This window comes from Gorilla gorilla, chromosome 11, assembly GCF_029281585.2.
Source record: "Gorilla gorilla gorilla isolate KB3781 chromosome 11, NHGRI_mGorGor1-v2.1_pri, whole genome shotgun sequence".
NCBI classification, from domain to species: Eukaryota; Metazoa; Chordata; class Mammalia; order Primates; family Hominidae; genus Gorilla; species Gorilla gorilla.
In genome coordinates, this window is record NC_073235.2 from 92,710,486 (window position 1) to 92,733,580 (window position 23,095).

General features: G+C 38.7%; 1 protein-coding gene across 5 annotated transcripts in view; it reads right to left on the minus strand.

The window, feature by feature from the left end:
* HIBCH (3-hydroxyisobutyryl-CoA hydrolase) overlaps positions 1 to 23,095 on the minus strand; it is a 139,478-nt gene that overhangs the window by 57,574 nt on the left and 58,809 nt on the right. The window lies entirely within an intron of this gene.

Consider the following 23,095-nt stretch of genomic DNA (forward strand, 5'->3'; position numbering starts at 1 on the left):
AGCTAAAGATGACAATGATAGCCAGTAAAAGCTGGTTTTATATGCGGTAGAGACAAAAAAAAAAAAAAGAAAAGAAAAGAAAAGAAAAAAACCCTGAGAATGCTGCAGTCTGTACAAGACAGAAAACAAAACAAACACATAAAAAGAAGCAGAGATAGAAAAATAAACACACAACTTAAATTTGCCTCAAGCCCACACCTGCAGTCCAATTTTCAGGAACATAAGCAATGCCTAAGGTCCCTGAACTTGTCTAATAACTGCCCCATTCTCTTTTGTGGATCTTTTTGAGTGAGTCTCTGTTCTTTCCAATTAAAATGTCTCTTCACCACATTTTCAGTTAGAACTAGACCTAGATCCTTCCATCAGCATCACACAACATAAGTCTTTGGGCCCCCAGTATATATTCACTGCAATACTGTTCTGTGCTTTTCCTCCCAACACAACCTCCTAACACTGCTGTCCCTGACTAGCCATTCCCATCACATCTTCTGGAATCTTCATTCCTTTACAAAGGAACAACCTAACAGACCAAATTCTCTACAGAGGGCCCTCTCCACCTCCTGAACTCTATGGAAAAAGAAACTTAAAAACCCCATATTACTTCACATAGAAGCTACAGATCCATGCGGGGTAATTGATTCATTGATTCCATTTGTTATCTTATATTACATACTATGTTTTATTTTAGCATTGGCTGATAATAGTGAATTAAAGAAAAGACATCGATTTGAGTAAAAAGTTATTAATGAAAAACTATCAGAATAAGAGACCACTGACATAAGAATCATTAAGAGGCAATTTTAAAGCCTTTCAATAAAAATGAAGGTTCAGAATAGTCAAGCCACTTCACTTGAAGATACTAGGAATACGCTGAACCATTTTGAATGGGGTATAAAACCCTAATGGCAGATTCGTAACTAATTTTTCTATCTTACATCAAAGAATCTATTATAGGTTACTTGTAAGCAGCCCTCTTAACTTCTGAAATTTGATTTTACATTTTATTTAACCATTAATCTTAGCTGATACTCCTTTGCTAGACTAAAAAGGCTTCAAAGTCTTCAAGTTTTATTGTATTAGCTAATTTTATACAGATTCATTCTCCAAATATAATACTTTATTCCAATTCCAACTCTCCTCAAATCTCTCCCCCAAACCTACCAAACCCAGTAGTCAAATCTCATTTTTCACCAAGCTGAACACTAGCTAAATAGCTCAGTAATATTTGACAGTTGCTCATTCCTACTTTATGAAATGCTTTACTAGGCTTTGAGGCACCATACATTCCTGCTTTAAAATCTAACTCATTAGTTACTCTTTCATTTCTCCCTGATATCAAAGTGTTGACCTGCCACAATAATTAGATGTCATCCTTCTACTCCACTTCACTCTACCCCACTGTACTCTGTCCTGTCTACATGCATTCCCTAGGAGATCTCTTCCAGCCCTAGGATTTTAAGCACCACCTAAAACACTAATAAATTATTTCCCCATCCCTGATTTCTCTACTCAGCTATTTAATGTCTCATCTTGAATGTCTAATAAGTATCTCAACCTTCACACATCAAAAGTAAATCTCTTGATTTCTCCTTAAGTGTGCTCCTCTCTCTGTCTTCACCTCAGTAAACAGCACCACAATTCACCCAGCTGCTCAGGCCAAACATCTCAGCATTACCTTCTTTCCTTTCTACCCCACAATGTAATCTATGAACTATCCTGAGAGCTCTAACTTAAAAATATATCCTGGACTGGGCCACTTTTCACCATCTACACTATTACAACCCTACTTGAAGCCTTTATCCTCTCTTGCCCAGGCTGGTGCATCTTGCTTCTATTCTTGCCACAATCTATCATCTCTATACTAGTCAAAGCACGCTTATTAAAATGTAAAACATATCACGTCATTCTCCCGCCCAGAAGTCTCCAGTGACTTCCCTTCACACTAAAATATTATCATGGCTGATATGGTCCCATATGATCTGGTCCCCTTCTACCTTCCTGATTTTATAGTCTACCATTCCCCACTTTCTCACTTCCCCTCCAGTAAGCCACACAGGCTTTCTTTCTTTTTCCTTTCTTTTTTTTTTTTTTAAACTCTCTTGATGTATAATATCCACTTAAAGGTACACAAACAGTAACAAATAGTAAGTTCGCAAGCATATAGTTTCAATGAATTATCCCCAAATGAACACACCCATGTAACCAAAACCCAGATAAAAACTATCAGAAATTGTGCTATGCACTCTGTCAGTCACTACACCCTCCAACCCTCAAGTAGCTACTATCTTGACCTCTAACAAAGGATTAGAGTTTTTTCTGGTTTATCTAGATATAAATAGAATCACAGAATATATATTACTATCTTACTTCTTTCAGTCAACATTATGTTTGTGAGATTTTATGTTCTTGCATATAGCAGTAATTTGTTCTTTTTCATTGTATAGCACTGTATGAATAAACAATTTGTTAATCCATTCTAATATAAATGGCTATTTGGATTGTCTCCAGTTTTTGGCTATTTCAAGTAACAATTCAGTGGCCATTCTTCTGCATATGTTTTGGTGCAAAAGTGCACACATTTTGGTCAGATATATACCAGGGAGTAAAAGTGTCAGGTCAAAGGGTATTAATAAGCCAGGTACCAGTGGCTCACGTCATGCCTGTAATCCCAGCACTTTGGGAGGCCGAGGTGGGCGGGTCACCTGAGATCAGGAGTACGAGATCAGCCTAGCCAACACGGTGAAACCCTGTCTCTACTAAAACAACAAAAATTAGCCAGGCATGGTGTCATGCGCCTGTAATCCTAGCTACTCGGGAGGCTGAGGCAGGAGAATTGCTTGAACCTGGGACGTGGAGGTTGCAGTGAGTCAAGATTGTGCCACTGCACTCCAGCCTGGAGGACAGAGCAAGACTCCGTCTCAAAAAAAAAAAAAAAAAGTATTGACTCATTCAACTTTAAAATATATCAAAACAATTTTCCTAAGTGGTAGTACCAATTTCTGCTCCACTAGCTGTATATGAGTTTGCTGTTTCTACATCCTCACCAACACTTCAAGAGGTCTTTCACATTTTAGCCATTCTAATGACTATATGTTGGTATTTCACTGAAGTTTTAATTTGCATATCCTTGATGATTAATGCAGTTGAGAGCTTTTTCAGGTTTATTAGCTATCTTGGTATCCTCTTTGTGAAATGTCTGTTCTAATCTTTTGCTGTGAAACGTCTGTTCCAATCTTTTGCTCTTTTTTTTTTTTTTTTTTTACTGGATTTTTGAATTGGTAGAATTCTCTATATATTCTAGACAGGATTCCCTTATCAGATGTATACCAAATATGTTTTCAGTCTGTGGCTTGCCTTTTCACTGTTTCAAGGATGTCTTGGAATGAATAGAAGTTCTCATTCTTAACACATTACAATTTATTCATTTTGCTTATGGTACATTTAGTGTATTATTTAAGTAATCCCTCCCTAACCCCTGGGACTGAAATTTTCTTCGTAAAAAGGTTTTTAAAGACTTACTTTCATTAACAGTTATGGATTATAATTTGTCCATTTCATCAAAATTTTGAAATATATGACCATAAAGTTGTACATAACATCCTCTTGTAATCTTTTTAATGGCTATGGGTTTTATAGGGATGTGCTATTTTTCATTTCTGTATTTGTAACATACTTTGCTTTTATCTTTGTCTTTATCAACTTATCACTAAGGATTTATCAGTTTTAATAGTCTATAAAAATAATTTTCAGCTTTGATATTTACTGTTTATTGATTTTAAATCTTTTTTTTTTGTATTTTGATCATTTCATTGTGATGTCATATAAGGTTACTGCTTATGTTCCAAACATTTGGGATTTCCCTATTATCTTTCCATTACAGATTGCAACCTTAATTCCACTGGGGACAGATAATATATTCTGTAAGATTAATCCTTTAAAATATATTAAGACGAATTCCAAGGCCTATTTTGGCAAGTGTTTCATACACACATGAAATGAACGTGAATTCTGCAGTTACTGAGTGCATGTTCATTAGGTCAAGCTTATTAATTTTCATTCAAATAATGTGTGTGCATATAAAATATGTGCATGAAAATATACGTACTCAGTATGTCTCTGTTTTATCTGTTATTGAAAGAAATATGTTCGAATATTTCTTATGATTGTGGTTCTGTCTATTTCCCCTTTTAGAGCTTTCCACTTGTTTACAAGATTAGTCATTTTTACTTATTTATTTATTTTGAGCCAGAGTCTCACCCTGTCACCCAGGCTGGAGTGCAGTGGCGTGACCTTTACTCACTGCAACCTCGGTCTCCTGAGCTCGAGTGATTCTCCTGCCTCGGCCTCCGAAGTAGCTGGAACTACAGATGTGCACTGCCACACCCAGCTAATTTTGGTATTTTTAGTAGAGATGGGATTTCACCATGTTGGCCAGGCTGGTCTCAAACTCCAGGCCTCAGGTGATGCGCCCGCCTCGGCCTCCCAGAGTGCTGGGATTACAGCCGTGAGCCACCGCACCTGGCCACAAAATGAGCCATTTTTATTTTTAATTAATTTATATTTTTGAGACAGAGTCCTGCTGTGTTGCCCAGGCTGCAGTGCAGTGGCACAATATCAGCTCACTGCAACCTCCGCCTCCTGGGTTCAAGCAATTTTCCTGCCTCAGCCTCCCGAGCAGCTGGGACTTCAGGCGCCCACCACCACACCGGGCTAGTTTTTGTTTTTTCAGTAGAGATGGGGTTTCACCATGTTGGCCAGGCTGGTCTCAAACTCCTGACCTCAAGTGACCCAAATGCCTCAGCCTCCCAAAATGCTGGGATTACAGGCAGGAGCCACTGTACCTGGCCAAGATTAGTCATTTTTACTTTTATTATTTTTATTTTTTATTTTTAGAAGACCAATTCTGTCCACAGTGTATGAATGTTCTAGGTGAAGCTGGGGTGATGGGGAGAGTGAGGTGAAGACAACATCTACAAATCTCATGACTTTTTGTTGTTGTTGTTTTGTTTCATTTTTTGGAGACAGAATCTCTGTCACCTAGGCTGGAGCACAGTGGCGTGACCTTGGCTCATTGCAACTTCTGTGTCCTGGGTTCAAGCAATTCTCCTGCCTCAGCCTCCTGAGTAGCTGGGATTACAGGCGCATGCCCTGCTAATTTTTGTATTTTTAGTAGAGACGGAGTTTCACCATGTTGGTCAGGCTTGTCTTGAATGCCTGACCTTAGGTTATTCATCCACCTCGGCCTCCCAAAGTGCTGAGATTACAGGCATGAGTCATCACACCCTGCCAAGATTAGTCATTTTTAAATGTTTGAAAATATCATACCAGTAGAGTTATTTCAGATAGGCAAAGGTCTGTTCCTATGGTTTCTCCATTTTAGTACTAGTGCCATATTGTTCACTATGGAACTCATTAAGTAATTCAGCTTCATATTTAGTTATAAACCGAGGCTTTTAGACAAGTATTTATAAAGTATCTTTCTGCAGTTGAGTACAGTCAATAATCAGTGATATTAAAATGGTAAAAAGCTGAATAAAGTTTGAAACAGATTGAGCTAAGCCTTATCTTCTAAAGAAGCAAAAATGGAAATTTAGGGCTTGCCAAGTTGGGCCCCTAAGGGGACCTCAGGAACTAGGATAGCCTAGATTCAAGCCATCATTCTAAGATGACCTCGAATTAAGTCCAGCTTCAAATTCTCTGAAGTCCTGACTAGATTGAGATGATCTGGGACTGCTAGTGCCCTTAGCCTGAACACCTACCAGAAACAAAGGTCCATCTTCTTTGGAGACAGAATATCATCCTAGGACTCAAAAATATCTGCATTTTAAATACTCAATTAGAAATAACTCAGAAATAATCAGACATATGAGAAAATACCACAACTAAAGGCACAATAGATACAGACTCACAGGACATTAAAATTTAAATGTACTATCTAACCATTCTACAATTATGGTATGTCCTACCTCAAATAAAGGTTTTTGCCATAAAACGTACGTCATTGGATATTTAAAAAGTTATACCACTTTCCTTTAGTTAGTGTGGTATGCTATCTTAACCCTTCTCTGCCTTATATTTATGGTGTCCCAAGCACTCTGACATTCACTGTTTTTTAACTGCGTTATTATTAAACAATCATCTTCACATGGTAATATAATCTACTATAAACAATGTCAATATGGACAAGCATAACATTTGAACAAAAATGGAAAAGTATGTGAATGTAGTCAAACTCCTACTCTGTCACTGTAAAAATGACTTCCTATTTAAGTTTTTGGCATCCCTAAAGGCAAAATTTAGGCAACCTAAGACTTTACTTTTTAATTAAGAAACCTAGCTAGATGAGTTTTCAGACTGTTCCAATAGGAGAAAAAAGCTGACACAGCTCTGTTTTTGGCTTTAAAAGAACATCTCATTATAAGTACTTTAAAAGGACAATTAAATCCATTCAAACATATAAATACATTAATCTGCAACTAGGAATCAGCACTTGCTCCCATATTTCCAGATATTACTATTCTAGACAAAAAGCAATTTTTTTTAACTGCTCCTTGTGGAGCAGGGCTAACCCATAGGCAGCGTGCCCAGAGTAGCCCAATATTAATTTTCAAAGACTGATAATTATAAAGATATTTAAAGTAACCAAAACAGCATGGTACTGGTACCAAAAGAGGTATATAGACCAATGGAACAGGACAGAGCCCTCAGAAATAACACCACACATCTAAAACCATCTAATTTTCGAGAAACCTGACAAAAACAAGCAATGGGGAAAGGATTCCCTATTTAATAAATGGTGCTGGGAAAACTGGTTAGCCATGTGCAGAAAACAGAAACTGGACCGCTCTCCTTACACCTTATACAAAAATTAACTTAAGATGGATTAAAGACTTAAACGTAAGACCTAAAACCATAAAAACCCTAGAAGAAAATCTAGGCAATACCATTCAGGACATAGGCATTGGCAAAGACTTCATGACTAAAACACCAAAAGCAATGCCAACAAAAGCCAAAATTGACAAATGGGATCTAATCAAACTAAAGAGCTTCTGCACAGCAAAAGAAACTGTCATCAACGTGAACAGGCAACCTATGGAATGAGAGAAAATTTTTGCAAGCTATCTATCTGACAAAGGTCTAATATCCAGAATCTACAAGGAACTGAAACAAATTTACAAGAAAAAAAAATCAAAAAGTGGGTCAAGGATATGAACAGACTCTTCTCAAAAGAAGACATTTATGCAGTCAACAAACATATTATGAAAAAAAGCTCATCATAACTGGTCATTAGAGAAATACAAATCAAAACCACAATGAGATACCATCTCACACCAGTTAGAATAGTGATTATTAAGAAGTCAGGAAACAACAGCTGCTGGCAAGGCAGTGGAAAAATGGGAACGCTTTACACTGCTGGTGGGAGTGTAAATTAGTTCAACCATTGTGGAAGACAGTTTGGTGATTTCTCAAGGATCTAGAACCAGAAACCCCATTTGACCCAGCAATCCCATTACTGGGTATATACCCAAAGGATTATAAATCATTCTACTATAAAGACACATGCACCCATATGTTTACTGCAGCACTGTTCACAATAGCAAAGAGTTGGAACCAACCCAGATGCACATCAATGACAGACTAAATAAAGAAAATGTGGCACATACACACCATGGAATACTATGCAGCCATAAAAAAACAATGAGTTCATATCTTTTGCAGGGACATGGATGAAGCTGGAAGCCATCATTCTCAGCAAACTAACACAGGTACCGAAAACCAAATGTATGTTCTCATAAGTGGGAGTTGAACAATGAGAACACATGGACACAGGGAGGGGAACATCACACACCGGGGCCTGTCGGGAGGTGAGGAGCAAGGGGAGGCAGAGCATTAGGACAAATACCTAATACATGCGGGGCTTAAAACCTAGATGATCGGGTTGACAGGTGCAGCATATCACCATGGCACATGTATACCTGCACGTTCTGCACATGTATCCCAGAGTTTAAAGTAAAATAAAATTTTAAAAAATGTACTAGTAAAAATAAATTTAGTTATTACACCTTTTTTTTAAAAAAAAGATATTTAAGGTTATTTTAAGGCATAGTTAACCACCCATGATTTATATTAATGGCAAGATTAATCCCTCAACGCATAAACACAGACACATGTAAACAATTCAACTTGGTGCTCAAAAAGTAAATATTCCAAAGTAAACAGTTGATAACCACAGTAAAGAAGACAAAAAACTCAGAAAGATACACAATGGGGTGATGTGACTGATGTTTACACAAAAAGTCATGGATTTAAATCTAACCAGGGAGAATGAGTAAGCTCCTGCCCAGAATAAACACTGCATCACAGTATTAGAGAGTATGTGATAGCCTATCGCTATCACTCAGGATAAATGGTGCTTTCAAATAGCACCATTTCAATTTCTTTTGTTAGAAATTCAAGTAGATTTGTCATCGCACATGCTTTCACTATGGCATAAAAGTTACTATTATGACTATTAAATAAGTTTCTTAATGTATCTCTGGGACCACATGCATTAGACTAACAGAACAGCAGGCTGCAAAGTAAAAACAAAGACTTTTTACTATGTTTCTCATATTAACGGGCTCATATTGCATCTTAATATGTATATTGATTATATAATAATGTATTTTAATGGACTAACACATAGAGATTAGCACCAAACAGGTTTTTTTTACCCTGCTATTGGGTATGTATAATTCATGTTATTTTTAGACAAAAATGATATTCAACAACAAATAATTGAGAGAAAATATTTAACTTATTTACGTATTATTATTAATTATTTACCATTCTAGGAGGTCCAGCTCAAAATTAAATTCATCTCCCTTCACTCTCCCCAGCCCACTCCATAGCTACTCTTCTCAAATCTTAGTAAACAGTGCCACCATTTATTCCATGGCCCAGCCTAGACACCTGAAAGTCATTCTTGCTCCCCTTTATCTATCACATACAATCCATCATCAAAACCCATCAAGTCTTCTCCAAAATCTCCCTATCTCCCTCTTAAATCTAACTATCTACCCATTATCTCTACCCTACTTTTTTTTTTTTTTTTTTTTTTTTGAGAGGGAGTCTTGCTCTGTCACCCAGGCTACAGTGCAGTGGCGTAATCTCAGCTCACTGCAACCTCTACCTCCCGGGTTTCAAGCGATTCTCCTGCATCAGCCTCCCAGGTAGCTGGGATTACAGGTGCGCACCACTGGGCCCAGCTAATTTTTGTTATTTTCAGTAGAGACGGGGTTTCGCCATGTTGGCCAGGCTGGTCTGAGACTCCCAACCTGAGGTGATCCACTGCCTCCGCCTCCCAAAGTGCTGGGATTACAGGTGTGAGCCACCGTGTCTGGCCTCTACCTTATATTTAATCACCATGATCTCTCACCCGATTCCCTGCAATAGCTTCCTAAATGATCACTTTACTTCCAATCCCACCCTCCTAAAGTCAATTCTTCCCACCAGAGTTCTTTCTAAAATGCAAATCTGTTCTAGTCATTGCCCCTGCTAAAAAGCACTTAATTAGCTCTCCATATTGATCTGAAGATCAACTACTTAACATGTCCTATAAGAGAGCTGATCTGGCTTCTTGCTTACCTCTATGGCCTCAGAATTTAACCCCTATCTCCTTCACAGTATAAAATGTAGGCATACTGAACTTTGCTCAAATATGAATTCTCTCTTATCTCATTTTCACATATGCTATTATCTTCTCACCCACACACTGTCGTTCAACACTGCATCAAACCCTTACACAATTGCACCAACCATATCGCATTCTTTTACTACTCTCAGCTTTTCTTCCCTGGTTAATTCCTCCTTCCTTAAGCCTCAGCTTAAATATAACTTCCTCCAAAAGGCTTTCCCTACACTACCCCCATCACTACACTATTCGCACATACACACAGTTAAGGCTGGTATTGTTTAATGTATTTCCAGACTACCCCATATTTGCCTGTTTGGACAGTAAGCTCTAGGAGAAAGGAAAACATGTCTGTTTTGTTCACTGTTTTATCACCAGAGCCCAACCAGTATCTAGCACATCTAGACATCCAATAAGTTTTGCTGCTTGGGTAAAATAGTTGAGAACAATCTCAAATGATGGCTAAAGTCATAATGAGCCTCTAGTTAGTTTCGAAGCTCACATATCTATATATCCTTAGGGGAATGAGCTCGTTTTATGGGCAAAGAGCTCTCCTCCGCTTTTCTTCTCTGAAATACTTTCACGCCTCAATAAGAAACAGAAACCTCTAGACCAAAAATCATCCAAACCAACACGGTCAGGGCAGAAGGCCAGATGAGAAATGCACAGGGCAAAAGGTGCCTGCTACTTGACCTTGAACCTAGGGTGGCTTCATATTACAAATGAAAGGAACCCAAAACCTGACCAATATGGCCAAAGGAAATGGCCAAGGGAAAAAAAAACTCCCTGTAAATCTCAGAATCTGTAAGTTTGTCAAAGTTGCCAAGAATATCTATACTCCTGCAAGTCAAAAATTTCCCAGAATGCAATACCTTAATGGGGGGGCAGGGAGACAGAAGGTAGTGAGGTCAAGTTCTTGGTAAGAAAATGAAAGTACTCTCCAACTTAGATATCCCTGGGCTAAAGGGTAGATGGAAATGGGGTATAGGAAGGTAAAAAAAACAAGGGCTCTATCTAATAAGACAGACAAGTAGTAAAATACAATTAAACAGACCATCTGTGGTATATTGACAAGCAGCAAAGGAACATCACTTAGATGATAATCCATTACATCTTGAAAAATCAATATATCCCAATGCTTACCTGTTAAAAAAAAAAAAAAAAAAGCTCATTAAGAAACTAAATGACCCTGAAATTTTACTATAAGAAACTACGCAACTCAAAGCAATCCTACGGCCAGGCGCAGTGGCTCATGCCAGTAATCCCAGCACTTTGGGAGGCTGAGGCAGGTGGATCACTTGAGGTCAGGAGTTCGAGACCAGCCTGACCAACATGGTGAAACCTCAACTCTATTAAAAATACAAAAATTAGCCAGGTGTGCTGGCACGCGCCTGTAATCCCAGCTACTTGGGAGGCTAAGGCAGGAGAACTGCTTGAACCCAGGAGGTGGAGGTTGCAGTAAGCCAAGATCACACCACTGCACTCCAGCCTGGGTGACAGAGCGAGACTCCATCTCAAAAATAAATAAAAATAAAAATAAATAAATAAAAGCAATCCTAACTCTCCCCTAATAAGACAGAAGGAAATCTAAAAGAATCTCATCTGGGGATGACAGGAGATCTATCGCTCTCTATCAAAACAAGATATCCAACCACACTTGGAGAAAGTTGAATAATCAATATAGATAAAAACGAATGCATATAAACAAACACCTTATACACTTAGAAATCCAAGGGAAATTTCCCTCTATTTTTCCTCTCTCAGCTCCTGCTGTGTTACTGATATTTCATTCTTAAAGAAAGCTCCTTTCATATCTTCCAGTTTTTTAAAAAAAAAAGAGATTTAAATTACATAGGTGGGTGGGAAGAAGTATACCAAACGAAGCTGAACTCAGAAGTTTCTCTAAAAATCTTAACTTAATAAAATTATTTCATCTCTTCTTTCATAAACTCTCAGGTTCTCTTTTTTTTCCTGCGGCAGGGTCTCAGATGCAGTGAGACAATCATGGCTCACTGCAGCCTTGAATTCCTAGACTCAAACAATCCTCCCGCCTCAACCTCCCAAGTAGCTGGGACTACAGGCATGCACCACCATGCCTGGTTAATTTTTTGGAGACACAGAGTCTCGCTATATTGCCTAGGCTGGACTTGAACTTCTGGTCTCAAGTGACTCTCCCACGCTGGCCTCCCAAAGCGCTGGGATTACAGGCATGTGCCACTGCGCCCGGCCTCTCAGGTTCCATACTAAGTAAAATAAATGTTGTTATGAAAAACCCGGCACTTTATTATTTAATTAAAAAATGGTTTCTTAAAATGTCTTCTATTCAACTGTCACTAATAGCAAGAAACAGAACACCTTTTAAAACTGAAAAAAGGTACCCATTATGTCTAACAAGTCTTTGCAATATATTAACATAATTCAATCTTTGAGCACTGTTCATTCTTTTTATGAAAATAAGAACATGTCTTCAATGACATTAATCAGTGGATAAACATAATCTGATTCAGTAGTTCCCATTTAACAGAGCACTAGTCAACTTTCATGTGGGTAGTTTATACTACAATAAAGTCATTTGGGTCACGTATATGCTCATTATTTTTATTCCATTCCAATTCCCACTTCTCTAGTCATGACAACATGCTCTTTCTAAAATACACTTTAAAACTTAATTTTCTATTATTGATTGTGTGTGGTGGGGGAATTTTCCCTTTACCTTTCTGAGTTCTTAGCTGGGACTGCTCTAACAAGACAGACTAACAAGAGAAAAACAGTTTATTAACATGTATACCTCATGTATACACAGAAGATTATCCAGGGAGAAATAAAAACTCTCCAAGAGGGAGCCTAAAACTCCAGCTTACATAACAACTTCAACTCGAAAGGATGTGAAGGAAGGTTACCACAAAAAGCATGGTAAATAAGAGAAACGATTGTTTTGCAGATTTATGTTGGTATCTCTGTTGACAGGAGTCTCTTGCAATTTGGTCATCCTTCTCTTCCCCAGAAAGGGAGACACTCTTACAAATAGAGATTTCCTTTCTAGGTACACATTTCTCTTACAAAAAGGTAACTTGTGCTGTTTTCAGAGATGATCCTGTATCTGCTGGTTCTCAAAATAATCTGCTCAAAATAATCATTATGCCAAAGTGGCATATTTAGGGTGGCATATTGTGGTCTCCTATAATCAAAAAACCCTCTCACTAGTAGCATCTTAAGAGCACTTTGAGAAACACAAAAACAATACCTTACTGTGCCATATTTTGAGTTAGGTTGGGGAACCAACTTCATTTCTATTCGAAAATGCAAGAGGTGGTGGAAAAAAAGGAAGACTAGGAGGGAGAGAGAGGAGGAGAGAAGAACCTAAAATGTTCTTTAAATCCAATTCAGTTGGGGAGGGAAACAGGAGTGGTACTACATGTACGAAACAAAAATTTAAGGATTGTCCTCTGTTCTATATCTACTTAATTTTATATTTAAACAAATCTGCAATTGTTATATTCAAGGAATCTTCAAAAAGTTCACGGAATATGCATTATTATGAAAAAACTATGCAAGAACTTCAATTTTTTTTGTATGAAAATCAACTCTTACTAATTTGTCATAACATACCAGAACAGGATCTAGCTTGAGGTCCTAAGAGGGATACAACAGCAGTCTGAAAGGGCCCCTACCAGAGCAACATGAATTATGCTAAAATTGAAGCAAGAACAAATATCAAATTTATGGTAAAGCTTGTGTGGAAGAAAAGTAAAATCACTGGTGAGTTGTGAAAAGTTTGTGAGGAAAATGCCTCAAAGATATCAACAGTTTACAAATAGATAACTCTTTTTAAGAAGGCATGAGACAATGTTCAAGATGCCCACACTGGCAGACCATCCACATCAATTTGTGAGGAAAAAATTCATCTTGTTCATGCCCTAAGTGAAGATGATTGATAGTTAATGGCATGAACAATAGCCAATGCCACAATTCTTTTATAATTGGTTCAGTTTACACAATTCTGACTGAAAAATTAAAGCTGAGCAAACTTTCCATCCGATGAGTGCCAAAACCATTGCATCCAGATCTGCTGCAGACAAGAACAGAGCTTTCAATGGAAATTTTAAGTAAGTGAGATCAAGATCCTGAAGCATTTCTTTGAAGAACTGTAACAGGAGATGAAACATGGCTTTACCAGTATGATCCTGAAGATAAAGCACAACCACAATGGCTACCAAGAGAGAGAAGTGGTCCAGTCAAAGCACAAGCAGACTGGTCAAGAGCAAAGGTTGGCAACAATTTTTTGGGACGCTCAAGGCAGGTTGCTGGTTGACTTTCTGGAACACCAAAGAACTATCATGAAAAGTTAGCCAAAGCTTTAGCAGAAAAAGGCCCAAAGTTTCATCAGAGACTCCTCATACACTATGTAAATGCCCCTACTTACTCCGCTCATCAAACAAGGGCAATTTTGAGAGTTTCAATGGGAAATTATTAGGCATCCACCTTATAGACCTGATTTGGCTCCTTCTTACTCCTTTATGTTTCCTAATTGATATAGATTGGATATCTGTCCCCTCCAAATCTCATGTTGAAATTTATTCTCCAACATTAGAGATGGGGCCACATGGAAGGTGTGGTCATGGGGGCAGATCCCTCATGAATGGCTTGGTACATCCCCACAGTAACGAGTAAGTTCTCGCTCTATCAGTTCATACAAAAGCTGGCTGTTTAAAAGAATGTAGCACCTTCTCTCTTTCTCACTCCCTCTCTCGCTATGTGATATGCCAGCTCTCCTTCCCCTCCTGCTATAATTGGAAGTTACCTGAAGCCCTCACCAGAAGCAGATGCTAGTGCCATGGTTCTTGCACACCCTGCAGAACTGTGAGCCAAATAAATTACCCAGCCTCAGGTATTCTTCTATAGCAACCCAAACAGACTAACACACCAGTCTTTAAAAATCTGTAGATGGCACCCATTTTTCTTCAGTTACCAATATAAAAAACACTGCCTTTGCATAGTTAAATTCCCAGGACCCTCAATTATTTAGGGATGGACTAAATGACTGGTATCACTCCTGACAAAAGAAGTACCTTAAATTTGACAGAGTTTATGTTGAGAAAAAAAGTTATTTTTATTTCTATCTTAATTAATTCCATTTTTCCACAAACTTTTTGACGTCCCCTCATATTAACTTAAGAAAATGCAACCCCAGATGTTTTATATAAATGGCAAAAGAGATAAAAAATTTGTCTTCCCCAGAAACAGAATAAATTTAGTCACTTAAATATCTATTCATAAAAAAATTGTTTCTCTTTCAGAAACACTGGAATAATTTTACATAATTCTGATCTACCATGTGGAGAACCACTCAGTAACATTCATTTTTATTTTACTGTATTTCAAAATACTGAGTAAATGTTTGAATTTCTAAAATCTTAAAGATACTGTGCTACTCTTCATGGTGGGTAACAAGAGAAAATAAAACTGTCATTTTCTATACTGGAAAAAATAAAACCTTCTATAACAAAAACAAAAGGAAAGCCGTGGGAACCAAGCTCTATGGCGCCATCTTTTGGACTGTACAAATTCTTAACAAAATTCTTTTACATTATTGTAAGAAAAAATTTATTGACCAGAATCAAGCAAGTACTATTCCTATGCCTTTTAAGCCCTGTTAGCTCCACGTTATTCTCACACTTCTGTACTAGGGTATGTTAAATACGCAGAAGCCATTGAACTGAGACTGTCTCTCTGCACTTTGAGTTCCTTCATAATAAATTGAAACCTTAGTATGAAAATAAACTGAAACCTAATTTAACAGTATAGTTTTGTAACAAACAGCCATGTTTCAGCCAATCATAGGCAGCCAACTGATCAGACCACACCCACAGAGAGTGAATATCTCATCACACCATGCCCAAATAAGGCAAATGCCTTGCGGTAGCCAATCAGGTAATTTCTCTAATTTGCTTCCACATTCAACCTATGGAAGCTCACTGCTCATGCTGCAAGGTGGAGCTCTCTCAACCTCTTCTGGTTCTGCATGCTGCCAGATTCATGAATTGTTCTTTGCTCAGATAAAGTGTTAAATTTGTATGAAGATTTTAACAGATTAAAAATGTATATATACTAAGCCTACACTAAGCAATTATGTGTAATACTGAAATTCTACTAAAAATTCTGAAAATAAAGGCTTTCTGAATAACAAACTGTAGTCTGAACACCTTACAAAAATTGTTCCTAAAGTGAACTCCCCTCTCCCTAGAATCATCATTACCTGAGAACTTGTTAGAAATGCAAATTCTTGGGCCGAATTCCAGACTAAACTAGAGATGGGGCAGGGAAAGAATCTGCTTTTTTTTTTTAAGATGGAGTCTCGCTCTGTCACCCAGGCTGAAGTGCAATGGCACAATCTTGGCTCACTGCAACCTCCACCTCCCGGGTTCAAGCAATTTTCCTGCCTCAGCCTCTGGAGTAGCTGGGATTACAGGCCCCCGCCACCACACCCAGCTAATTTTGTATTTTTAGTAGAGATGGGATTTCACCACGTTGGCCAGGCTGGTCTTGAACTCCTGGCCTTAAGTGATCCACCCGCCTAGGCCTCCCAAAGTACTAGGATTACAGGCGTGAGCCGCCGTGCCCAGCCTAGAATCTGCTTCTTAACAAGCCCTCCAGGTTACTCTGATACAAACTAAAATGTGAAGAACAGTCTTTGGGAGATTTAGAAAAAAGTCACAGGAGACACAACCACACACAAGAACCTGTAGAGCAGCAGTTTTTAATTTTACCTTCACATTGGTAACACCAGGGAGCATTAAAAATGCCTAGGTCTCATAGCACCACTGCACCCCAGCCTGGGCAAAAGAGTGAGACTCCATCTCAAAAAAAAAAAAAAAAAAAAAAAAGCCTAGGTCTCACTCCACTGTCCACTATCCAATTTAATGATTATGGGAGATAAGGTAAGCCTAGGCACTGGAATTTTAAAAAGACTCCCAAATAATTCTAAAGTGCAAACAAGGTTGAGCGCCAATGATCTAGAGGATTACATTTTCAGAAGCTAGAGTTCATAAAACATCTTATATTAAGAAATGCTGGTGTCTTCAGTTTTCTGTTGCTGTAACTGAGTATCTGAGACTGGGTAATTTATAAAGAAAAGGAATCTATGTCTTACAGCTCTTCTGGAGATTGGGAAAGCCAAGGTTGAAGGGCCATATCTGTTGAGGGCCTTCTTGCTGGTGGGGACTCTCTGCAGAGCCCTGATCTGGTGAAGGGGCAAGAGCATGCCAAACTGGCTTTTAAAACAGACCCATTCCCATGGTAATTAAACCATTCTTCCTGTGATAACCTATTAATCCATGAATGGATCAAACTACTCTACCCTCATGACCCCATCACCTCTTGAAGGCCTCATTTCTTAATACTGTTACATTCAGGATTAAGTTTCAACATGAGTTTCGGTGGGGACAAATATTCAAACCGTAGCATTCCATCCCTGACCTCCCAAACTCATATCCTTCTCACATACAAATACATTCACTCCAGCTCCATATCCTCAAAGTATTGTTTCAGCACCAACTCAAAATTCCAAAGTCCAGAATCCCATCTGTGAAGCCTGTGAAATCAAAACAAGTTATCTATCTACTTCCAAGATACAGTGGTAGGACAGGTATAGGGTATACATTCCTGTAAAAAGTAAAGTAGAGGATCCTCTTCAAAGAGACTTTCCTCCCTGTCTAATTAGGAATAAATGGTAAATTCTCTTAGAAGCAAAATTTATTCAAAGACCTGTGCTAACATTCTTAGATATCTGCTAGCCTTAATAAAGAAATCAATGTACTTCGTGTTCTTAGCTCCCACATTCAGCCTAAATATTTGCCCTGGCATGCTTATACTGGTCCAAGCAAGCATTAGGTCATAGCCTGTTCCTCTTCCTTATTTGGAGGTGTTTTTACCTTTCTCAGCATTCCACAAGTTACTTCCTCCTTCCTTTGTTCTCCTCTGCCTTTGCCTCTTTTAGAAAGTTCTAAGTTGCTATCCAATTGGGACAAATACAGAATGTGAGGTCCCGTTCCAGCCAATGGAAACCGGACACAGCAGTAGGGTGAACGCGTCAGATTATAAATGACCCTGTCCCCTTTGTTCGCTGTACTCTTGTAGCAAAACTGCCGGCAAGTGTACTCTTTCTGCAGAAAGTAAAAATGGCCTGGCTGAGAAAATTAAATTTATGTTCAAGTGCTATTTCTTTGCGGCACCGGGGAACAAGGATTTCTAACATTCCCATTCTAAAAGGCAGAAATAGGCCAAAAGAAAGGAGTAACAGGCCTCAATTCAGTCTTTAAAACCCTGAGAAAGAAGACATTAACTCTTAAAGCTAGAGAGTAATCTCCATTCCATGTCTGAATCCTGTGCACACTGGGATGGGGTTGGAGAGGTGGGCCCTCAAGGTATCAACCCTACTCCTAGAGCTTTCTGGTCTCAACCAGTTAAGAGTAGGTAGCTAGGCAGACATGAGCAGGGCAGAGAGCTCCCTCACACCCAGAATGTCAGGTGACCATCAAGCGATGGTCAGGTGGTTGTTAAACTGTCTCCCTAAAATAATTGGTCACAGCTGGCAGCAGGGAAAGGCAGTCTCCCAGTAGACAGAAAACACCTGAAGCTCGTGATCAGCCGCTTCCCATTAAGATCTCAGGAGCTGGGCGAGTGGGCCCAAGCACGTGCATTTAGATGCAAAATTGCAGTTTAACTGGTATATAACCTTCCTCTAAAAATGTTCAACTTAGCAAGGGGGAAATGCCTCAAATGAGCATGCGCACAACTTGAGTAAACACACTGAGCATATGGCCCCTCTAGTGCTGGCAGGCCACTGCACATGCGGACAGCCCACCCCAAGGAAAAATCAAGGGAGAAGAAACTCAAACCCCGGAACTACGCCAGTGTATAAAACCCCAAGTCAAGGGCCAAACAGAACACTTGAATCTCTCAAGTTGCTTGCTTGGCCTTCTTCCAAGAATACTTTACATCCTATTGTTCCTGTTCTAAAACTTTTTAATAAACTGTCATTCCTGCTCAAAAACTTGCCTTGGTCTCTCACTCTGCCTTATGCCCCTTGGACAAATTCTTTCCTTCAAGGAGGCAAGAATCAAGTTGCTTCAGACCTGTACGGATCCACCACTAACAAGCCCACACTTCAGCTCTCTCCAGTTGAAGCTGCAAACTGGTGCCATGCTGCCAGTGGGTCAACAGTTCTAGAATCTCAAGGGCAGCTCTAGCTCTGACCTCACAATTCCACTTGGCATTCTCCAGAATGGACTCTCTGTGGTGGCTCCACCCCTGCAACAAAGCTCTGCCTGACACCAGACTGTCTAATATATCCTTTGAAACCTAGGTAGAGGCTCACATGCCTTCCTAGCTCTGCTTTCTGACAGCCTGCAGAATTAGCACCACATGGATGCCACCAAGGCTTATGGCTTATATCTTCTAGAGCTGCAGGTCAAGCTGCACCTGGGGCACTTGAGCCATAGCGGGGACAACTGAGGAGCACTGTGCTGGAATTCTGGGAGCAGAGGCCCAAAGCAGCCCCGGGCGGTAAGCTTATAGGGGGAGGCCCAAGTCCATCACCCAAAACCATTTGTGCTAGAGCTCTGGGCCTGTGATGAGAAAGGGAGGCTCAAAGGTCTCGGAAATGCCTTGAGGGTCTTTCTCCCATTGTCTTGATATTCCCTTCCATTAAGTATTACTCTCCTTAGCAAAAATTGCTGCGCCACACCTTGGTTTCCTCTCCCAAAAAGTTTTTTCGCTCTTTACATGGCCAGGCTGAGAGTTTTCCAAATCTTTCTGCTTTCTTTCCCTTTTGATTATAAATTTTATCTTCAGTCATTTTTTTCCCTCTCACAGCTTTATGTAAGCTATTAAAAGTAGCCATGCAGCAGCCTGAATGCTTTGCAGATTAGATAGATCTTCTTCCAGGCATTCTAATTCACGGCTCCAAACTCCTGAATTCCATAAAGCCCTCAGACATGGACACATCCAGCCAGGTTCTTTGTCACTTTATTACAAGGATGCTCTTTACTCCAATATCTTGTTCCTCATTTTCATCTGGGTCCTCATCAAAATGGCCATTACTGTCCATATTTCTATTAGCATTCTGCCCATGACCACTTAAATAATCTCTAAGAAGTTCCACATTTTCCCCAGCCTTGTCTTCTTCTGAGCCCTCACCAGAATCACCCTTAATGCTCCGTTCACAGCAATACAGGTTTTTTTCTATCCTGCTCCTCCAAATTCTTTCAAGTGTCTATCCATTACCCAATTCCAAAGCCACTTCCACAATTTCAGGTATTTGTTATTAGCAACACTTCTCAGTATCAATTTTCTGTCTCAGTCCATTCTGTGCTACTGTAACAGGATACACAGACTAGGTAACTTATAAAACAAAATTTAAAAATGGGTTTATTTAGGTGATGGTTCTACAAACCGGAAAGTTCAAGATTGAGAGGCTGCATCTGGCAGCTTCTAGTGAGGGCCTTATGTTACATGAAAACACGGCAGAGAAATAGAAGAGGTACCAGGCACATGTAAAAAGCCCAAAACATAGGAAGCAACCTCACTTTACAACAACCTGCTCTCGCAGAAACTAACCATTCCCATAAGAACTAACCCAGTCTTGCAAGAAAGATACTAATCCATCTTAACAACATAATCACCTCTTAAAGGCACCACCTCCCAACACCACCACACTGGGAAACAAGCCTCAACATGGGTTTTGGTGGGGACAACCCATACTCAAATCACAGAAGTTTGTAAATCAGACATGAAAAGTGTGGCCTTCCAAACCAAGATAAATACAAAACCCCACTACTAAAAAAAAAGAGACTGTTCACTTCCAGCCTGTTGTTTACTCTTTCGAAGGCTATACAAGATGTTTATTATTTAGGGTATAATTGTTTAAAAATTTCTCTATAACTGTATATTCCTAGTTGTTACGGGAAGGCCAAAAAAAAAAAAAAAAAAAGGTAGGATAATCCTTGCCCTTTCCAGACCATCTAATACAGTTGGGAAGATGAGATATAAAGTAACAATAAAGTACAAACACCAAATTTAGAGTACAGACTGAAAGCACTGACTCAATGGAAGAAGAAATCACATCTAATTGTAGTGTAAGTTGAGCATCCTGAATCCAAAACTCTGAAATCTGAAATGCTCCAATGAGCATTTCCTTTGAGTATCATGTTGGTGCTCCAAATATTTCAGATTTTGGAACATTTCCGATTTCAGATTTTTAGATTTAAGATTTGTTAGATATGAGTTCTAAATTTCTCTTCAAAGAATCAATGTTAGTATGTTCAATTCTTTGCCTTCTACTTTTAAACTTAACTTCCTCATAAAGCAACCTTTTTCGATTACCTGCTCCACCTTGACTCGTTCCAATTTACTGCTCTGCCATAACCATTTTTTCTGCCAAACCACTCACCCCATCACTCTCTTTAAAGTAGCCAATCAGAATTAGTTTAGCCTGTGCGGTCTAACCCTAGCCAATAGGGGAATGACACAGCAGCAGGGGCCATGTGCATCAGGAATAAGAACTCCTTTGCCTCCCTTGTCCAGGTGTATGCTCACCATTGCTCCATCTGTAAGGGCACACCCTTCTATAGTAGTACATTTCCTTGCCGAGAATTAAAAACAAAATGCTACATTCGAGTGCTATTTCTTTTGCGGCACTGAAACTTTATTTATAACATATTGTAAATATTCCAAAATCCAAAACACTCCTTGTCCTAAGCATTTCAGACAAGAGATGCTCAATCCATAATATTTATGGCTATTAAAAAAGAGGGAAGAACTTCAGTCTTTAAGGATGCATGTGGTTGGGCATACCTGATGGAAGAAAAGACACAATATTTTTAAGGGAGCTGATAAAATATAGTATAAAACAAACTTTCTCAGGGGTTCCTCATCTGAACCACAGATCACTGCAAATGATGTGATTATATTCTCAATTCTCCCAAGGATGGTACATAACTAGTACCATTCGAGAAGCACAGGACAGAAATAGGAGCTAATTTATTACATTCAAGGGATGGCTTAGAGCCCTAGTTCTCAAATTAACATGACTCAGAATTACTTGGAGAGCTTGGCTTGTTCAAACAGACTGCTAGGCCCCAGCCTCGAGACTGATTCTCTAGGCAAACCCAAGAACATTTTAGGGCACTAAGACTTAATCCTCTGGTGGAGTTCTGGTTAAGAAAGGCTGATATAAAGTATATCTTTATTTGAAAGTTATTTATGTTCTTTAAATACTGAAAACAGAGACCAGTATGAAGAATCAGCAGCATCTTTACTTCATTTATTCAAGACAACATTATCTTGATCTGTTTCACTGCAGTCTTTTCTTTTGAAATAAATATTCTTGGTTGTTACATATGAGGAATATATACAAACATTATACCAACCTATACAAGCCCCAGAACTGAAGAACATGGCCAGTGCATTCAGATATGATGTGCTAGAGCAATATAATTCTCAGGCTTCTGTAAAAAAAAATGGAAGTTCTGCCCACTTATAGCACCAAAGGGCAGCTTACCAATCCTTTCATATCAGAAGGAGTCTTGAGTTATAACTTTAAGTGATCTCTTGGTCAACTAGACCAAATAGTTATTGAAATATTCTCAGTAATATGTCAGCAATATATTTACCATTTCTGATAATATTTTTATTTTACATTTATACTAAATAACAACTTAGTTGGGGAGAAAACTCTTGGATCCTAACTACTTCACAACTTCTCAACCCATTCATTGACTTCTGTCACATTGTGTAACAGAGAAATCTGAAGAAATCTGTATATAACGTATATCACTAATCACCCCATTTACCTTGATTCCTTGGCCTGACTACTCACAGTTAGCTTTTTTTTCTTAAGGCTTATAATTTTAAAAAATTTACCTGAGCTTTTATCTAGGTATGGGTCTCTTTTCACTTATCTGAAATTTCGTGTTTCCTTTAATTATACATATCTGAGTTTGGGAGTTTTTTGTTTTTACTTAAAGTCTTATTTCATTATATCTGATCATCATTTCTGTTCCAAGTATCTGATTTACTTTCAGTGGAGTACTTATCACTCCTTTGTTGGGTTCCCAGTAACTTTCTTGCATAGTCATTACCTCAAAACATTCATTTTCATCACTTACATATTTTTTTTAATGCTTTGTGAGAGTTTCTCAAGTTTGTTCTCCACAGATACTTCACTATCTGTAATATTAAATTCATCTCTTTCTAATCTACTGCCATTAAAATAAAATGTCAGCTTTGCTACTGTGTATTAGTTCCCAGTCATCCTCCCTGTTTCCTGTTTCCCTTTTTCAACTTGTAGCCCTTTCATCTGAGTTTGCTCTCTCCTTATGGGATTTCTTTCCTGTTCTAATGGGGTCACATTTATTTTTACAT